The 5466-nt window shown below is 38.7% G+C and overlaps 1 non-coding gene across 1 annotated transcript; it reads right to left on the reverse strand.

The window, feature by feature from the left end:
• Positions 1-1287: 1287 nt before the first annotated feature.
• Positions 1288-1396, reverse strand: LOC129517047 (U6 spliceosomal RNA). Its single transcript, XR_008665933.1, has one exon. It is a non-coding gene; the product is annotated as a U6 spliceosomal RNA (small nuclear RNA).
• Positions 1397-5466: the final 4070 nt, after the last annotated feature.

Genomic DNA, 5466 nt, shown 5'->3' on the forward strand with positions numbered 1-5466 from the left:
GACAGTCTGAGCTAGAAATACCCAGTCAAGTCACTCCCCCAATTTCTGATATATAGGACCTGAGAGAGATAATAAATGTTTATTTTATTGAGCTACTGAATTTGGGATAATTTGCTCCACAGCAATAGATGGATGATACAGTTATAATGACAGGACCTCCTTGTCGGATTGTTGGGAGGATTAAATGTGACATTATAAAGGCTTTGCACAGAGTCTGGCACATAGTGTTATTCAGAGAGATAAAAGTGATAGTTATGGATGGAACTTGACACTAGAGGACCAGTTCTCCTCTCCAGCACCTTTACTCCAAATGCTTTATGTGGGCTCTTCATTTAGATGGTAAATAATTCCAAATTTATAGCCAGCTCCTGAGTGATTGGCAAATTGGGTAGCATATCTGATGCTCCTTGTGTCCTGATTCACATGTTCTCATCCCACTTTTTAACTACAGCCTTGTAGTCAGCTACAGAGCACTCTTACTTAGCATGATGGCACCTTCCTCAGCTGCAAAAGTGCCTCTTGTTCTTGGGGCTGTCTTAGTGTACATTAGCATGTATACTTTTAACTATTTAAATGCATGTGAGAATCTGGAGCTATTGAAAATGGGAGGTCGTGGGTAAAGACTACCTCTTTCTACCCTTCATCTACATGATTCTCAGGCACCTTCTCAATGGCTCCTTGAAGCTGTCCCTTGTGGACTGGAGGTCTATTGCCCATAGTGGAGGTCTGCTCAGTACCGCCTCTTTGGATTGGCTTTCTCTCCTTCATTTCACTCCTTCCAGCTCCTCACTGCTGCTTACTGCTTAAATTCAACTCTGCATGCCAGCCTTGTATTTCTCTGGTTCTGCCCCTTGGAGTTTACCTTTAGCTGCAACAGATGGCTCTAGTAAGAATTGGCCAAATGTTATTTGCTTTATGTATGTTCATGAAACCATTACCATGATACCTGCTTTACCCTCTTCAGTGGTTTTCTACTGTTCTCAGGAATAAGTCTCAAACACCTCATACAGTGGCAGGGACCTCCACAAGCTGAGTCCTGACCATTCCTTCAGCTTCCACTCCCAGCTTCTCCCTCCTCTCCCATCTGTTCTCTACATTGGCCTTACTGGGCTTTGCTGAATTCCTTTTATGTGAGAATTTTTCCATTGCTTCTGAATCAAGAGCGTGCTGTTTCTTTTTACCTTGCTTGGCCAACTGTCATTGTTCAGGCCTCAGCCTAAATGCAGTGTCCCCAGGAAGGCCTTGAATATGTCCTATCATTTTATTTTATTTTATATTACTTATTTTAAAAATATGCAACACTTCAGAAATTGGAGTATCATCCTTCTTCAGGGCCCATGTTAATATTTTCTCTGTATTGTTCCAATTTTAGTATATATGCTGCTGAAGCAAGCACCTGAAGATATCATTTTAAATATCTGCATATCAATCTGGATTTATCTTTTCTTAACACCTGTTGTATTTTCTTAATGTTCGCATTTCCTCCTTGAATGTCAATTTTATGAGGCCAGGAGCTGTGACTGTCCAGTTCTCTATTGCTTAATGTTTGGCTTAGAGGACATTCAATAAATGTCTATTCAATAGAAGAAAGAATTTAGGCAAAATTCACTTGACTGATAAATATCTGTGTGATTGTTTTTTTTTAAATGCCTTAGTCTCTCCTTTTAAAACACAAATCCTATCCAAATGGGTCTCCTCAAGCTGCTGAAACAAAATGTTACTTTAATAGCAAAAAAAGACAAATTTGTTGGTAGTAGAAGGATTTACTTTTATAATTACATTTCCTTTTTCGCCACTACAAAAGGCAATATTATAGGCTTGCATCAACTGACTGACAAGCTCCCCCAGTACTTTTTTAAAAAACTTTTTTAGAGAGGGAAAGGGGTAGAGACAGAGAATGAGAAAGAGAGAATCTTAAACAGACTCCACACCCAATGCAGAGCCCAATTCGGGGCTTGAATTCGTCACCCTGAGATCATGATCTGAGCAGAAATCAAGAGTAGGACATGTAACAGACTGAGCCACCCAGGCACCCCTTCTCCAGCACACTAGATTATAATTCAATTAACAAAATTTGATTGACAAATGACTTTTAAAGATCATCTTTATTGGATAGAGTTTACCCCTGTGTAAGTAAAATTTGTAGTTTTAACTCATGTAATCTAAGCTCTGCTTAAATAGAGCAGACTTTTTTTTATTTATTTTTTTATTTATTTATGATAGTCACACAGAGAGAGATTGAGAGAGAGGCGCAGAGACACAGGCAGAGGGAGAAGCAGGCTCCATGCACCGGGAGCCTGATGTAGGATTCGATCCCCGGTCTCCAGGATCGCGCCCTGGGCCAAAGGCAGGCACCAAACTGCTGCGCCACCCAGGGATCCCCTAGAGCAGACTTTTTGCTTTCAATATATGCAGAAAGAGAACTCAGTTGATGAGTCAATATGAAACAGGAGGTGTGCCCATCCTGGGAAATCTAGCCTTTTCAGAAACAGCAACACTGTTCAGATGGCAGAGGGTTACATCAGGATTCTGGTTCTATATTTAAGGATAGAGAGTCTTTTATGAATGTGACATTCTTGAAAATATATTATTGTAAAGTCTAGGGCCATCTTGTATTAGCTGGTGTCAGATGGTCTAAATTTGTGTACGAATACTAAAAATCTGGTATCATATCAGTACTGAATTATGGTAGGTAAGAAAACTGAATAATGCTGTATTTAAGGCAAGTTTCATCGATGAATATGTTTATAAAATGGAAGTCAGCTCTGTGGTAGATCAATAATGCACAAAGATATCTCCTTTGATATTTTGCAAAGGGCTGTATACTAAATTTATTATGTCCTTGACAGTGATAAAAATCACACACTTCATGTGGCAGGAAAACATTCATTCATTTAACAGATATTCATAGTGTGCCTACTGATCTAAGAAAGATGTTAGGGTTCACAGCCAACCGCCAGGAAAGAATTCTTGAGACACCTTCCATGCAAAAAGGTAGCTTTATTAAGGCACGGATGGGCACAGGACCTGTGGGCAGAAAGAGTTGCACTGGGATCATGAAGAGTGGCCTATTATATACTTTCAGGTTGGGAAGGGGTTAGGGATAATGTAAGCCTCCCAAGTATTCTGGAAGCAAGGTTTCCAGGATCCCAAGGGGGCTAGCTATTATTAGGAAAGGTCCTTTATTACTGCTTAGTAAAAACTCAGTCATGAGACCCTTCAGATGTATAACAGTGGGTCATATACTTGGGGGATGGTTACCAATATGGATCTTGGGGGATAGAAATAAAGGAAGTTTCTAAAGGAATTTTTATATGTTAAAGTAGACTTACAAGTTCCTAGGGGTTGGGCTAAGATTGCCTTTTGCCCTTAGCAAAGTGTCAACATCGAGGCAGTTGAGTCCCTAGAGGAATGTCACTCTGCTTGTCTCAAGGACTTGTCAATGGGCTGTAGGTAGTAAGGAAATTTAATAATTTTCTTCTGCCTTTTTTTCCCACATCACTTACTATGTTCCAGGCACTTCTCTGGGCATATGAGATACAGCCAGAGTAAAATATATCTCTGCAACTTCTCTTCAAGAACAGATTTTTACCATGACAAAGGGCTTTGCAAAACCACATGGAGAGGAAATGGTTGACATCATTGGGAATTAGGGTTGGTCAGGCTACAGGAAATTGTCAGCAGATTTCCCACGGTATTTTCTGAAGAATGAGGATCTTCCAAAAGGAAAGCAGTGCATCTAGATCCAGCTGTTACAGGAGTTTATTTGAAGACTAGAAATGTTCTTTTTCTCTAAGGAAATTGAGATATCATTGAACTAAGTTAACTTAATTTAGGTCTCACTCATCCACAAGGTTTAACCTGGTGGAGTTGACCCCTCTTTCCTCTCCTTTGGATCAGGGGATACTTCGCCAGACAGTGAGTTGTTCCAGAAAAACAGAGCAATGGATCATGTACAGTAAAGACAAAGGCTATAAGGAGTCATAAAAATTAAGGACAGGGGCTCCTGGATGGTTCAGTCCTCTAAGTATCTGACTTCAGCTCAGGTCATGATCTCGGGGTTCTAGGATAGAGCTGTAAGGGCTCCTGCTTAAGCTGGGAGCCTGCCTTTTCCTCTCTCTCAGGCCCTCTCCCTGCTTGTGCTCTCCCTGTGTCTCTCTCTCAAATATAATCTTAAAAAAAAAAAGAAATTAAGGACAACCACATTTTAATCTAGATTTGATAAGGTAAAATACATTAAAAGGTAATTCCTGGGACAAGATGAAAGAGAACCTGAATGTCTAATCTAGATTAGTGGTTCAAAAGCTTGGGTGGGCCCCTCACCTCAGGTACAATTAGAGATGCTTCAATTTAACCACAGCAGTTCTGATACGTCCTGAAATTTGAGAACCACTCACCCAGATGTTAAAATCCATTTGGAGGTGAACTCTCCACTATGCTCCCCAAAGGTTTCCAGAGTCTTTGGGCAAGATACTAAAGCTCTGTGCTACCTGAGATGGACTCTTTTTATTTCTAAAAAAAAACAAAAAAACAAAAAAACAAAAAACAAAGCCCTGCATAACAAAAATGTTAAAAGTTATGAAAATTACGATGTACATTCTTGCTTATTAGTAAGAGTTTTTTAACTAAGAGAATTGCATATGACTATGGGCGCTGTGGTTCAATATTAGATCAAGTGTTCATTTTATTAATTGGGAAACTATAAATATTTGCATTTGCAGTTATCCAGACACTACAGTTAGGGTGTGAGTTTGGACCATTGCTCCAAATACAAGGAATTTGTATTTAAAATGTGTACCAACAGTATATGGAATCAAGAAAATAACTTAACCCTGGGAAGATGGGAACTGTGTTAATGTGGTTGTTATTGCTATTTGGTAAAGCCAGGGGTTTGAATGACTTACACCCAAAGAGAGTCTTATAGGTATTATTTTTTCTTCTTTGTTACTCAATTTAATGTATTTTTAAACTAAGAAACAAACACCTTTAAAAATACTAGATAATATAAATTCTTAGTTAGCCATGCCTGCAAGGATTTCTTCTGGAAGGATGGTGGGAACAATTTTTCCTTTGATTCTGACTCCCAGCATTCTGAACTTGATGTATACATTGTATGTATTGCAGCACATCATTCTTTTACTGAAATTCTTTGAGTTTTTCTTTACAAAAAGCCTTGGAAATTTACCAGAGTAAATCATAAATCATTGCTGTAATTGACTCCAACAAACCGAAATTGCACAAGAAAATGAATATACAAATTAAAAAATAAAGTTTGGCAGGTCTAGTGATTGCTTTAAGTATTGTTTAGTCCCAAGGAAAAATGAAAAATAGGTTACGAGTTGAGTTGTATATAGGGTAATAGAATGAGGCTTTGAAGTACTAACAATTCAGAAACTCTCACAATCCCTGTCTAAAACAAAGTTCTCTGTTTTCTTCAGTGCTTTTTTGCATTAGAAACCTAGTTTA

The sequence above is a fragment of the Nyctereutes procyonoides genome, unplaced genomic scaffold (assembly GCF_905146905.1).
Source record: "Nyctereutes procyonoides isolate TBG_1078 unplaced genomic scaffold, NYPRO_anot_genome, whole genome shotgun sequence".
Lineage (NCBI taxonomy): Eukaryota > Metazoa > Chordata > Mammalia > Carnivora > Canidae > Nyctereutes > Nyctereutes procyonoides.